The sequence below is a fragment of the Macaca thibetana genome, chromosome 8, assembly GCF_024542745.1.
Source record: "Macaca thibetana thibetana isolate TM-01 chromosome 8, ASM2454274v1, whole genome shotgun sequence".
Taxonomy (NCBI): domain Eukaryota; kingdom Metazoa; phylum Chordata; class Mammalia; order Primates; family Cercopithecidae; genus Macaca; species Macaca thibetana.
The window spans coordinates 84,308,835-84,324,343 of NC_065585.1; the positions used below are offsets into that span (position 1 = coordinate 84,308,835).

The 15,509-nt window shown below is 45.2% G+C and overlaps 1 long non-coding RNA gene across 1 annotated transcript; it reads left to right on the forward strand.

Moving 5' to 3' along the window:
* The first annotated feature begins 642 nt into the window (after positions 1-642).
* On the forward strand, positions 643-10,964 carry LOC126961686 (uncharacterized). Its single transcript, XR_007728389.1, has 2 exons — positions 643-881; positions 8,259-10,964. It is a non-coding gene; the product is annotated as an uncharacterized LOC126961686 (long non-coding RNA).
* The last annotated feature ends 4,545 nt before the right edge of the window (positions 10,965-15,509 follow it).

The window sequence follows — 15,509 nt, forward strand, 5'->3', positions numbered from 1 at the left end:
TCGGGGAGCTGCGTGTGTTTCACAACAAACAGGGAGCCAGGGAGACCACCCTGCGGGGCTACCCCTTCCCTCAGAGCTTTCTGCTTGGGTCGCTGGCGTCTTGCGGTGCCTTCATTCGTCTGTGGTGTGACGTGCTAGTCCAGGCTTACGCGCTAACAGTGAATGAGAAGGAGAATACGCTCTGCGAGTGCAGCGGAAGGTCAATATGGAGCCTGGTTTGCTCTTAGACTCTTTCCAAGGCCGATGGGCTTCCTCTTCCCTCCTGACCAGGGGTTTTGATGCCCCTGCCCTGGGCTGCCTGGTTCCTGCTCCCAAGTCTTCAGAAAGATCCCAGGGCCTGGAGACCGTGAATTCAGGTTCAGATGCCTTGCGTGGCCTGTGGATCCTGGGCCTGGTCTCTGTCCCCGGGCCCGTGTTCAGGGACCAAAGGCAGCCCAGTCCTGCTTTGACTCAGCTCCCAGGGCGGAGTCCCTTGCCCAGCACTGGGCAGAAGGAGGGCCTCTTCAGGGCAAGGGTCTGCCATCAGGGGGCTCTGGCAGCAGCTCCCGGGCACTTTCAGATTCCTGCAGCGCAGAGAGGTTTTCCTGGGGGAAGGGAGGACTCTGTGGCTGGAGAAACCCTGCAGCGAACACCCAGCGACCGGGTCTACAGCAGCACCAGGTCTGTGCTGCCCCCTGGTGGTCACAGATTTTACTATGCGCGGCCCACAAATAAAATGAGTTTCTCTTCAGTGGCCCGGTTATCTTCTGTCGTGTAGGAGGAAGCCCCGAGCCACGGAAATTCGGTAAGGATCGGATAATGGCAATGAAATCACAGCTCTAAATCTTTTCATGGAGTTGAAGACAGACATTTTACTGTGGGAGCCATCTCATCTTTATCTGGTAAGAGCATAACCTGCTAAACAATGCCAGAATAAAAATAACAAATTCAATGTATTTAAGTCGGTTTTGACAATGAGGAATTGAAATTAAATTCATTTAATGTATTTTGACTTTTACCCAAGTTTTTCTTACAGCTCCATCTCATTTTCCCCTCCTTACATAGTTTGGGGAGCAGAGAACAGTCTATTTTTCACTCCCGTGTAACTGACATGGAGACAGAGGCCTGCGGTCCCTTGGGGGATTAGTGGCCGACGCAGGTGTGCAGGCCACGGGCCCCTCAATCAGAAGTGGGATGTGAAGCAGGGAGTTTGGGAGAGCTTTCATTTTGGATTAGTGGTTTCCTCTCGACTTTTCCTCATTTTTGTCACAGCACACTCGAAACATTTCTCATCAGCTGTGTACACTATGTCAGGCATTTCAAATATGTTTCTGGAAGTTGTCAGTGCTGTTCTCTATGAGGCCTGAAGGAAAAATTCAATGTTTGCAGTAAATAAAGTACTAAAATTATATCAGCTATTAAGAGGATGGATTATTTCCAAGTTGCTTAGCCATATTGGTTGAGCATTGAATGCAGCAATGGTGCCAACATATTAAGCACAAAAATCTTGTATTCCTAGATACTGAAAGTTCCTTAGAAGATGGTGGCGGAGGGTCAGCTGGCTGGGGATGTCAAGGGGTGTTCAGTGGACTTCAAGAAGGAGTTTATGGAGATGCAAAAGAAGGTTCTGAAAACTTTGCTAGGATGGACCCTTTGTCGAATTAGTTCTCAGGGAGGCTGATTTGGAGGAGACCGGTGACATCAGAAGCTAGAAATAGTGTTTCACAAACATTGAGCTTCCAGGGAATATTCATTCCTCAAACTGAAGACACACGTATATGGGTTCTGTCTTCCCCTCTGTCTAAGTCTCTGTTTTGGGTGAAATTGGGTCCTCACCCCAAATTCACATGTTGAAGTCCTAACCCCTGTACTTCAGAAAGTTGATTGCATCTGGAGATGTTTTTACAAAGGTGATGAAGTTGAAATGAGGCTGTTAGGGTGGGCTGCAATCCCACATGACTGGTGTCTTTATACGGAGAGGAGATAAGGACATAGACACACACAGAGGCGGGGAAGATCATATGAAGATCCAGGGAGAAGATGGATCTGTACTGCCCTAGGAGAGAGACCTCAGAAGAAACAACCCTGCCGATGTCTTGATTTTGGGTATCTAGCCTCCAAAACTTGGAGAATATATATTTCCATTGTTTAAGCCACCTGATCTGTGGAGCTTTATTTCAGCAGCCCTAGCTGACGAATCCAGTGTCCTTTTGAACTTAAGGAGCATGACTGGATGACCCATCCATTCAGTATCAGCACCAACCAAGTAGAAACCACCAAAGCAACTGAGCGCGGTGGCTCAGGCCTCTAATCCTGGCACTTTGGGAGACCGAGGTGGGAGGATCACTTGAGCCCTGGAGTTTGAGACCAGCCTGGGCAACATAGGGAGACCCTGTCTCTAAAAAAATTAAAAAATTAGCTGGGTATAGTGGCATGTGCCTGTTGTCTCAGCTACTTGGGAGGCTGAGGTGGGAGAATCGCTTGAACCTAGGAGGTTGAGGCTGCAGTGAGCCAAGATTGCTGCCACTGCACTCCAACCTGGGCCACAGAGTGAGATCCTGCCTCAAAAAACAAAAACAGGCTGGGTGCAATGGCTCATGCCTGTAATCCTAGCACTTTGGGAGGCTGAGGCGGAGGGTTGATTGAGCCCAGGAGTTAGAGACGAGGCTGGGCAAGATGGCAAAACCCCGTCTCTACCAAAAATACATACATGCAAAAATTAGCTGGATGTGGTGGGGCATGCCTGTGGTCTCAGCTACTCAAGAGGCTGAAATGGGAGGATGTTTTGAGCCTGGAAGGTGGAGGTTGCAGTGAGCCCAGTTTGCACCATTGCACTCCAGCCTGGGTGACAGGGTCAGATCCTGTCTCAAGAAAACAAAAAACAAAAAGCAAACCCAAACCCCAAACAAACCAACCAAACAAATAAAAACAACCAAAAAACCCATCTGATATGGTTGGCTGTATCCCCACCCAAATATCATGTTGAATTGTAATCCCCATGTGTCAGGGGAGGGACCGGGTGGGAGGTGATTGGATCATGGGGGAGAACTTTCCCCTTTCTGTTCTCATGATAGTGAGTGAGTTCTCATGAGATCTGGTAGTTTGAAGGTGTATGGCAGTTTCCTCTTTGCTTTTTCTCTCTCTCCTGCTCTGCCCTGTAAGATGTACTTGCTTCCCCATCACCTTCCACCATGATCGTAAGTTTCCTGAGGCCACCCAGTCATGCTTCCCCAGTTTTGTGGTGTCCTGAAAAGGAATCCAAATAGTTTGGAAAATATCCTCAAGTCTAAATGAATCATGCAGCCAAGTTTTATGAAACCAGCCTACAAAGTTATCAATTGTTCCACGAAAGAAAATATTTACTTCTGTTACTCCTAGTTTTGTTTTAGCTCTTCTGAGGTATCTGGGGTTTAGCTTATGGATTGCATGATTTGATGAAACTCTACACAACAGTTAGCAAGGAAATGAACCTTAGCGCTGAGGACTTAGGGTCCAGCCGATGGTCCGGGTACTGCAGTGTATCTTTCACTCATGGTGGTGGTGAAGGTAACACTGATGATTAACCTAACCTCTACCAAGCACTTCCTGCCCATGGCCACTAAATTCAATGCTTGACATATTTCATCTGTGTTTCACAGAAATGCTAAGACCTGAGACATGGTATAAGGGAGTGGTTCAGTTTTGGTTACACTCAGCGATGTGGCCTTGAGCAAATTGCTTCACTCTCTGTGCCTCAGTATTTTCATTTGTAAAAGGTTGTTGGTAACGCAGGTGAGACGCTTGAAGCAGTGCCTGGCACTGACGAAGGTTTTCCTAAGTGTTGACCACTAGTATTTTTCTTCACACCCTCAGTTGAGGAAACGAAGGGTGGTGGAGGTGTTAAGCAATGTGTGTAACCACTTGTATGCCATCACGTGGGGGGAATCTGGCAGCACAAGAGGCTGCATCACTGAGACTCTACACCGCCTCCCAGTTGGGCATGCTATCCTTGCAGGTACTTGTCTCATTCCTGCTGAGATGCACAAAGGTGACTTTAATGTACGTGGCCCGGCTGGGCGTGGTGGCTCATGCCTGTAATCTCAGCACTTTGGGAGGCCGAGGCAGGTGGATCACCTAAGGTCAGGAGTTCAAGACAGCCTGACCAATATGGTGAAACCCTGTCTCTACTAAAAATACGAAAACTTAACTGGGCTTGGCAGCAGGTGCCTGTAATCCCAGCTAGTCGGGAGACTGAGGCAGGAGAATTGCTTGAGCCTGGGATTTGGAAGTTGCAGTGAGTCATGATCGCGCCACTGCACTCCAGCCTGGGTGACAGAGCAAGACCCTGTCTCGAAAAAAAAAAAAAAAAAATATGTGGCCCATGCTCTTTTACCCCCAACACTTCAGTGTGCATTCTCCAAAAACAAGGTCATTCTCCTCTATAATGATAAAATCAGGAAATTGACACATTTAATCTATAGATCTTATTTGAATTGTATTAACTGTTTCCCTTATGTACTTTTTAGGAAGAGAAAATGGTTATTTTCCTGGTCCAGGAGCCAATATCCAACCAGGGGTCTCACATTTCATTTCACTGTCATGTCTGTCTTTCTTCTGTCGGGAACAGTTCATCAGCCTTTTCGTTTTTAACTTTTATGACCTTGACTTTTAGAGTACAGGACATTTACTTTGTGGACTGCCATTCAATTTGAGAACAGATTTGTTTTTAATGTGCACTTTCTGGAAACACGATATTGTTCCTCAAAGAAATGAAAAAATGTTGGGAATACATGACACATCATAACAGACACCAGGTGGGAATTTTTGAGGTTGGATAGGTCTGAATAACATTCAAATTGAACTGTAAAATGGATATCATGACTGACCCTGCTATGAAAGTTGTTCGTGGTTTGTATTGGTAGTTCGGTTGCCTTATATAAAATTATGGGTTTGATGTATGTGGTCTCTAATATTTTGTCAAGCTCTGGCATTATTCTAATGTGAACTTCTGACACATTGTTAATGATGCTATTTACATGCTTTCTTTTTGTTTTGTTTGTTTTATTTATTTTTTTTTGAGACAGAGTCTCGCTCTATCGCCCAGGCTGGAGTGCAGTGGCACAATCTTGGCTCACTGCACCCTCCTCCTCCTGGGTTCAAGTGATTCTCCTGTCTCAGCCTCCCAAGAAGCTGGGATTACAGGCACCCACCAACATGTCCAGCTAATTTTTTGTATTTTTAGTAGAGACAGGGTTTTGCCATGTGGCCATGCTGCTCTTGAACTCCTGACCTCAAGTGATCCACCTGCCTTGGCCTCCCTAAATGCTGGGATTACAGGTGTGAGCCACCATGGCTGTTTGAACCTTCCCACACTGGTTTCCCGTGGTAAGGAACACCCTAATTCATATCACTTTAAGACACATCTTAATTAATATCCCGTATATCCAGCTGTTCAATTCCCTCTAACTTTACAGTTTTTATTCCACTGTCTTCATGTACTCAAATGCCTTATTCTGAGCATGCCTCTGCCACATGGCTGATTTGGAATGTAGTAAAACCATCACATGCTAGGACTGGGATCCAAAACATTTCCTCCGTAAAGGAAACCACCAGCCACTGGGGGCAGCTCTATGTGTAGAACTTTCAGCTCACTGTCACCTCCGGGGCTGGCTGTAGCTTAGTCTTCCCAAGAAATCCACTGCTGTGTATATACACCTGGCAGCCACTGGACCACCTGCTGAACCACAATGCAGGCTTGGGTTAGCCTTAATGCCATTGTTCCCTGGTGGATGTTCTCAAGCACATTTTGTAGGACCATCCCACCCCCAACCCAAGGGGCCTATTTGCTCCATGTTTGCTTTTTAGGGTAAAAGAGAGAGGTAAAAGGCCCATGGTAATGTTAGACTTTGGAAATAAGTCTCAGAGAATAATGATGCTGAAAAGAAAGATAAAATTTTGCTGACAATTATAATACATAGCGAAGGTGGAGAGTTTCTAGTTCCTATTGAAATGGAAAAGAATTGGCTCTCTACTTGGAGGGTGAGAAGGATGGAATCTAGGGAAAAAGGGATGTTTGAGTTCCAGATAGCCATTTGTGTGTGATAGTTATAGAGTGAATGGAAATTGAATGGTTTGCGCTTCACAAAGCACTTCTAAGTATCCGTCCATCCATCCATCCATCCATCCATCCACCCATCCACCCACCCACCCACCCCCCCACCCACCCCACCCCCACCCATCCACCATCCATCCACCCATCCACCCATCCACCCACCCATCCACCCATCCACCCATCCACCCATCCACCCATCCACCCACCCATCCACCCATCCATCCATCCATCCATCCATCCATCCATCCATCCATCCACCCACCCCACCCACCCATCCACCCATCCACCCATCCACCCATCCACCCATCCACCCATCCATCCATCCATCCATCCACCCATCCACCCACCCATCCATCCATCCATCCATCCATCCATCCATCCATCCATCCATGCATACATTCATCATTTATTTATTTAGCATATTTCATGGTTCATTCTAGATCATGAGAATGCAGAGGTGGAAAGAGGAAAATCTCAGTCTATTTGGTGGTACGGGCAGCACAAAAGGTCATTACAATGCGATGTGCCAAGAACTGTAAAGAGGCCATCGATGGCCGGGCACAGTGGCTCATGCCTGTAATCCCAGCACTTTGGGAGGCCAAGGCAGGTGGATCACAAGGTCAGGTGTTTGAGACCAGCCTGGCCAACATGGTGTAACCCTGTCTCCACTAAAAATACAAAAATTAGCCGGACGTGGTGGCACATGCACTTCCAGTTACTTGGGAGGCTGAGGAGGTTGCAGTGAGCCGAGATCACACCCTGCACTCCAGCCTGGGTGACAGAGTAGGACTCTGTCTCAAAAAATAAAAAAATAAAAAAATAAAAAAATAAAAAAAATTAAAAAAATAAAATAAAATAAAAAACCACTGATAACTGTAAGGAGGCCTTTAATGGGATATTAGGGATCACAGAAAGACTAAGTCAGGAAACACAGAGTGGAGACAATTAGTCTGGATTTTGCAGAACATGTAGGAGTTTGCTGTGTGGAGAAGAGGAAGAGAGCATTTTAGACGCAGGCAAAGGCCTGGAGTTACATACGAAAAGGAGCTGATCTCTGGAGGCTGGGATTTTGACCAGTTGTTTGGGTAATTGGAGCCATTTTGATTAGGCAAAATCAGCCCAGATGAAGTAGGAAAAGGGAGAAGAAACTCACCTGACCCCCTTCCTGTGCTTTTGCTGGGTTTCATTCTTTTGTTGTCAGAGGGAATGGGCTTGGAAAGTGTGTAATGGAAGAACACAATGAATAACATTTTGAGAGAGTTGTTCTCACCCAGGCATGCATTTCAGAATCTCTTTGGGAAGTTTTTCAAATGTACGTGGCCAGGCCTGACATCTGACTCCGAGGCCCAGGGTGGAGCCAGCACTGACCTGCTCTGCTGAGCTTCTCCTGGTGTCCTTGGTTGGGAACACCTGTCACGTGGGTTTCCTCTACTGGGAGAATCTGCCTATCGGAAGAAAGGGCACAGATGCTGTACAGCCATCTCTGGAGACAGTGCCTGTGGAATTTTTCAGGGTAACCACACCCTTTATTCTGCTAGCTGGGTGAGAATTCTAATGATAGCAACGTCTGCCAGTGTTCCTAGGAATCTCAATTTCAGAAGATACTTTCAAATAAGATTTTCGAATCTCTTCTAGAGTTCCAGAGTCTGTTTACATCCCATTCCTTTGTTAATGTTTATAGTTGGGTTTTATCATCATATTAGAGATGGGGAAGAGGCTGACTGGGGCCTCCTTGCATGCTGACAGTGCTTGATTTCTTGCCTGGATATTGGTTCCATGGGTGTATTCATGTTGTAAAAATTCAGTGAGTTGCTCATTGAGCGTTTGTGCACTTTTCAGTAAATATATGATACTGCATTTAAAAGTCAATTTAGAAACAAATGAATATATTTAAGAGTTGAAATTATAGTGCCATGAATGCAGAGACCGTTTTCCCCATGGCTAAGTCCCCAAAGGCTGATGTACTCCTAGGATAACTGGCCCCGTGGCTCTGTGCTTTGCCAAGGATGCAGTTTGGCACCCCAGCAGGGACACAGGGTCACCTGTGCAGAGAACCTCCGTGGGCGGTGGGAATGGCAATCTTGGATTTCCTGACTTTTGTGCATTGATGGTTTCACTCACAGAGTTACTTTAACCCAGTTTCGTAGACTGAATGAAACCATTGGCAACTTTCTGATTTGTTTTTCAGCCTGAGTCGAAGCTGGTAAAGAGGCCAAGAATTCCCAAGCTTTCCCAGGCAAGTGGGGAAGAACACTGGGATGCCTTTTCCTCCTCCTCTGTCCATCTGCAGGCCAAGTGTGCATCGGTCACAGGCAAACTCTGAATCGAGCTTTGTGCAAGTCTCTGGAAAGAGACCCAAGATCGTGTGAGGAGCAAAAGTGACAGTGCTGGTGGCAGCGACATCTGCAGAGCCAGCCCCATCCCTGACTGCAGCAGAATACGTATGGGAATCCTTTGTGCGAACAATCCACCCAGGGTAGAATGGGGCTTTTGACATCAGCTGAGACCCAGGCTGCCTTACAATGAGAGGCCTGTTGGTCAAAGGAAGGACTATTTAATGAACTGAGAATCTGAGGCCAGCTCTGGCCATCTGCACTTAGAATCATTAGAGCAACTCTACTGTAACTGGCAACATTGAATAATGCAACAAATTCATATTTCAAAATTGTGAACTTTAAAATTTTGTGCTTGTGTCTATGATGAAAAGCATTATATAAACATTTGATACTACCATTTTATTAGTAAGGAAGCCTGAAAAAGTGTCTCTCTTTTGACTCTGAGGTCAATAATGATAATGGTTTTTCACCTACACTGGGATAGAAATGTTCTGTCAAGGATATGAAAGCACTTTATGAGGATGAAATTCATTAAAGCCCTTAATAATCAGGTAGGGAAGACAGGTGCTCACAATTGTCACCACTTGATGAGTGAACACACCGAGGCTCGGGGAGGACAATGACTCAGGAACAAGGTCGAATCGCAGGTGGGGGGTGAAGCTGATCCCTAACAGCATCCTCCAGCCCCCAGCGCTGAGGAAGGACATGGAGGGCTTGCATCGACTTTTCCTGGCAGGCTTGTGATTCCCCGCCAGAATGCAGGTGGCAATGTTATGATTCCTGGCATAACCTTCAATGCTTCAATGATAATCTTTGCCAGTGCCAGGCACCAGCTGAGTGTCACTGTGCAACTCCCAGGCTTAAGTGATGCATGCCGAGGTTTTCAGAGCAGTCTCTCATTTATTAGTTGTGTTGGAAAGAAATCTCTACTACCTAAGTGGGTACCTCTGGATTTTAACAGCTGTGGTTTATAAGAGATTTGAGAGGGGGTTTGTTTTCAAAGTGCCTTTCACAAAGTAACACCTTGGATTGTAGTTTACATTCCATTCCAGTAGGATAACTTGCAACACTTCTGTGCTCAGAAATCCAACTGTGCAAGAAAAGTCAGGTTATATTTTCATACAGCCCATTTTGGCAAATATGCCTTCACACCACTTTCCCTCCTCCTCACCGCTATTGGCAATAGTCCCAATGGAAGAGTTTTATGTCAAATGTTGAGTATCTTGGAAGCTGTCCTGCACAGACACGACTGCTTGGCTGCGTGTTGGAGAGTCGTGGTTGGACTGGGAGACCAGGAAGGTCCCTTCTAGCCTGAGATGTTATGACTCTAGAACTAATTAGTTTCAACTCATAACATGAAATGCTACTAGCTACCATTTGGTAGGCTTTTTCTGTGTTCCAGGCTCTGTGCTAAGATCTTAACATTACTCTAATTACAAAATCCCTGCCAATATTAACCTCGTTTTACACAAGAACAAAGGGGTTTAGGGAAATCAAAAACTTGTCCAATGACACAGATTTAAGATTTAGCAACTGATGGCCACATGGAAATGGATTACAGATTATTCTAATTTGACGCTCTAAACCCGCAATTTAACCAGAATGAAATTTAGGGCTGCGTGCTGTGGCTCATGCCTGTAATCCTAACACTTTGGGAAGCCAGGTGTATCCCTTAAGCCCAGGAGCTTGCGAGCAACTTGGGCAACATGGTGAAACCTGTATCTACACAAAACACAAAAATTAGACAGGTGTGGTGGTGTATGCCTGTAGTTCCAGCTACTCGGAAGGCTGAGAGAAGGGAGGATCGCTTGAGCCTAGGAGGTTGAGGCTGCTGCGAGCTGTGATGGTGCCACTGCACTCCAGCCTGGGCAACAGAGGCAGACCCCGTCTCAAAAAAAAAAAAAAAAATGTAGGTAGGTACCTTGTGATTGCCCTTCTCTGAGATTAGCTCATGGCTCCAGCTCTCAGGGTGGCGAGTAATGATTCTGTGGTCAGATGCAGTTTTGAAGTCAGGCAAGAAAACCTTTAACAAGAGCTAGAGATGTCCTGTCTATGAATTTCTCCTCTAGGCTTAGGGATAGCCCCGGGATTCCTGTCATGCCAGTTAGAGATCCACTCATGGTAAGCAATACAAATGCCCGGGAAGAGACAGTGCATTAATTGTCACCAGTTAGCAGCATTGTGTGAATTAATGTGATTTAACACATGCCCAGAGGGATGAAACTCTAGCTCCATAGGGTAGGTCCTGATGACTCCTGGAGCGGGCAGCCAGCTCAGCCAGCTCAGCTCATGGGGAGCTCTGAGAAGCCTCTCAATGCCTGGCATGCAGCCCCTGCTCAGGAGTCATGTGTCACTTCACAGTCTTGCTTTCCAGTGGGTCAAAGCCTGATGTGTATGAGAAACAAATACTCAAAATTCTGACTTGTGCAAATACAGAACACATGCAACAAAACGACCGCAATCTATTTTTAACATGCGGTCTCAGAAGTCAGGTTTAATATGACTATGTAATATATAAAGAATATATTTTCCACAAAAGGAAAATGTAAATAATAAAATATGTCTATTTCCTTCTTTTCTGGAAAATTACTCCCACAATTTGGTCCCAAGGGGGTCTTATTTGTCATCAGGTCTGTGGCTAAATGTCTTATAAAGCAATGATTCTTTCTTTCCAGAGGGGCAGAGGAACAGTCTGCACTGACTGCTTTTACCTGTAAATGTTTTGAGAATTCAGAAGTCACTTTCCTTCCACAATAGGTGCTAGGCATTTTGTTTAAATAAAGCAAAAACCTTTCTGTCCTAAAGAAGATGTTAGTAACTATAGTGTTCTTAAAGCTATGCGGAATATACAAGTACAATCTAATACTCATGGTGAAAAATACAGTAATTAAGAGCAATTCAAGTTTTTTTGTTTTGGTTTAACTTTGGAATTAAAATAAACTCAAAAATAAAAAAAATAGAAAATGGTTTTATTACATGTCAGATTATTGAGATATAAAGTGTATACCAGATACTGCAAGAAAATGTTTCATCTCATTTTAATGGGCACTCAATGCCCCTTAAAAAATCAATACCCAATACAGATTTCATCCATGAAGCTAATTTTTCAGATTTTATGAGGGCTGTTTTTCAGCTCTGATGGTTTCAAAAACACTTTGAGGCTCAGGTGGAAGCTGTGTGGTGAAGACGGGCTGCCTCCTACTGGTTGGCAAGAAGACGGGATTTTCTGAGCCTAGCCCAGGGCCAGTGCCTCCTGCATAACTACACTTCTGTGAAGGGGGTAGGACCAAATGCTAACCATGAGGGCCTTTTGGCTTCTGCAAGGAGATCACTGAGACTCTATGGATCACACAAAGTAAGCAAGGAAAATGAACTCCCATATGTATCTCTCTCTCTGCCACTGTACCATTTGAAAGATGTCCTAAAACTTCAAATGCATGCAGGCAGGTGAGACCTATTCCACCTTTAAGACCTATGAACTATTATGAGATTCTTTTTGTTCAACAAGTGAGGGGAGCATTTATAAAATGGTAAAAAAATTATCTTGGAAAGCATCCTCACTAGTAGAAGTACCTCATTAAATAGAGGTACAAAGGGTGGGGCAATTTAAGTGGGCCAAGGTTGGAATTGCATCGTGACGCCACACCCGGTCCCGTGTGTCCTGAAGTGTGTGCAGGCCCCTCAGAGTCTTGCTCCTGCTGCAGGGCTCAGGCTAAGGGCATCTCTTGATGAGGATATGTGCTCCGAGGCCAGTGCTGCTGGGGAAACTTCTGCAGCTTCAGTGCCTCCTCTGGATTTGCTGACTTTCTAGACCCATTGGCCTTCTCTTGACCTTTGTAAAATTTGAATCTTTGCTGCCTTTCTGAACACTAGGATTGCCATGGTATATAGAAAGGGGAAAGCATTGGAGGTGAAATCAATCCATCCGTCAATCAACAAATCAATTTTGAACTCACAGAATAAAATGTCCAGTGCAAGACAGGCTGGCTAAAATAGGATTTTGGAGGAGTTATACTTGAAATTTAATTATTAATCTATGTATCTTTGACACTGACATTTCACCCAAACATCCGTTTAATATCTCCAATACCTGTCATGTTTCTTCTGTTTTTGTCTTATTAATTATCTTATTAAGGTAATAGTGTAAATCTTTCAAAATTCTTTTAGTGCTGGCTGGACAAATGAATCCTAAATTAGGGAAAGCAGATATATTTTGACTGGTACTTCTGTTATGGCAAACTGACCAGCTACCAAGTGGACCTTGTGTAGCTATCCCATCTCAATCCTCTTTATGATTTCTTTCTATGTGCTTATCAATAGACCCACAATTCTCCTATTTACTCAGACACAACATGTGGGGACCTGTCACTCATTCATTTATTCATCTACTTGTTTTCTTAATCAATGAATATTTATGGAACATTTATTAGGTCCCAGACATGGTTCTAGATGCTGGGAGTACAGCAGGGACCAAAACTGATCATCTTGCTTTCTTTAGCTTATAGATTAGTAGGGTAGAAAGTCAGTAAACTTGATAAATACATTTTATATCGGATAGTGATATATCTTCACATGGCCTCTCCTTCTGGGTCTCTGTGTCTTCTCTTCTGTCTTTTAGCAGGACACATTGGATTTAGGGTCCACCTGGATAATCTGAGATGTTCTCATCTCAAGACCCATAACTTAATTTAATCTACAAAGACCCTCTTCCCAAGTAAGGCACAATCATAGATTCCAGGTGTTAGGATGTAGATATTTTTTTGGGGGGGGGCACCATCCAACCCACTACAAAGAAGAACACTGGGGCAATTTTTTTCAATTTAAAATTAGACCTTATTGGGGAGTCCTTTCAGAGAAGGTGAAATTTGAATAAAAATGTGAAAGGAGCAAAGGATCTGCAGACTCCTGGGGCAGCTCATGCAGGTGGCAGGAAGGGCAGGTGTGAAGGATTTGTCTGCATTGTTCAGGAACAAAGAGGCCAGGCTGGGTGCATTGCAGGCCCGGGTAATGATATAGGATTTTAAAAATTTATTTTAAGCCAGGCATGATGGCTCACACCTGTAATCCCAGCATTTTGGAGGCCGAGGTAGGAGAACTGCTTGAGCTCAGGAGTTTGAGACCAGCCTAAGCAACATAGCAAGAACTCATCTCTACAAAAAAAAAAAAAAAAAAAAAAAAAAAAGTGGCTGAATGTGGTGGTATGCACCTGTAGTCTCAGCGACTCTGGAGGCTCAGGCAGAAGGATCACTTGAGCCTAGAGGTGGAAGCTACAGTGAGCCATGATCGTGCCACTGCACTCCAGTCTGAACGACAGAGTGAGACCCTCTCTCAACAATTTTTTAAAAATTTCATATATATGTTTTCGTTATTTTTCTTTTATATTTCAGAGATGGGGTCTTGCTATGTTGCCCAGGCTGGAGGACAGTGGCTATTTTTTCTTTTTTCTTTTTTGTATTTCTAGTAGAGATGGGGTTTTATCATGTTGGCCAGGCTGGTCTCAAACTCCTGACCTCAGGTGATCTGCCTGCCTTGGCCACCCCAAGTGCTGGGATTACAGGAGTGAGACACTGGGCCCGGCCTTGCAGTGGCTATTCACAAGTGCAGTCATAGCTACTTGTAGCCTTGAACTCCCATGCTCAAGCAACCCTCCTGCCTCAGCCTCCTGAGTAGCTGAGACCACAGGCATATGCACCAGCACCGCAGGCTGACACGACCTGACTTCTGCTTAACAGCACAATGCTGGCTGCTGTGTGAAGAACAGACAGAAAAGCCAAGGAGAGAGGCAAGAAGATCTGCTCAGATGCAATAGTCACACAGGAGTAGATGGTGGCTTGAACCACAACGGGCGCTGCAGAAATGGTTGGATTCTGCCTGTGTTTTAAAGACACCGTTGACAGGATTTGCTTATTGATCAAATGTGGGGGTGAAGGAAAAAGAGGAGTCAAGGATGACTCCACATGTTTGGCCTGAGCAACTGGAAAAAAAAAAGTCATTACTGAGACGTGGAAGACTGGGGGCATCAGAAGCTTAGTTGTGGACACTGCAGGCCATCCAGATGACATGGCTAGGAGGGAGTGGGGTATGCAAGTCTGCGGAACAGGGGAGGTCTGAGCTGGAGATGTACATTTGGGACTTACAAACCTAGAGAAGATACTTAAAGCCACGATATGGGGTGACACCACCAAGTGTGGAAAGGAAAGAGAAGTGTGCCAGGAACTGTGCTCTGGGACACTCCAGTCCTTAGCGTCCTGAGGAACCAAGGAAACTGAGAAGGAGAAGGTGGAAAATCAGAAAGTATGGTGTAGGTCAGACGTGGTGGCTCATGCCTGTAATCCCAGCACTTTGGGAGGCCGAGGTGGGTGGATGAGCTGAGGTCAGGAGTTTGAGACCAGCCTGATTACTATGGGGGAAACCCCATCTCTACTAAAAATACAAAAAATTAGCCAGATGTGGTGGCATGCACCTGTAGTCCTAACTACTTGGGAGGCTGAGACAGCAGAATTGCTTGAATCCAGGAGGTAGAGGTTGCAGTGAGCCAAGATCATGCCATGCACTCCAGCCTGCGTGACAGAGTGAGACTCAAAAAAAGAAAGCAAGGAGGGCCGAGTCCGGTGGTTCTTACACTTAACACAACACTTTGGGGGGCAGAGGCGGGAGGATTACTTGAGCTTAGCAGTTCAGGATCAGCCTGGGCAATACATTGAGACTCTGTCTCTACAAATAATAATTTTCTTTTAAAAAAATAGCCAGGCATGGTGGCCTGCACCTGAAGTCCCAGCTACTAAGAGGCTGAGGTGGGAGGATGGCTTGAACCTGGGAGGTGGAGACTGTAGTGAGCTATGATTGTGCCATTGCCCTCCAGTCTGGGTGACAAAGCAAGGCTTTGTCTCTAAAAAAAAAAAAAAAAAGAAAAAATTTAAAAAGCATGAAGCAGGGAAGGCAAGAGAAGAAAGTTCTCGATTTTCTACTCATTCATCCTCTCTCCAGATATGGCCCACGCACATCCTCCAATGCAGCTATTTCTTCCTTTCAATCATTTCTTATCCCTCTCCTGTTCTTCCTACACTCACGCTCTTCCCCATTTTCTATAACTAGAATCAGTT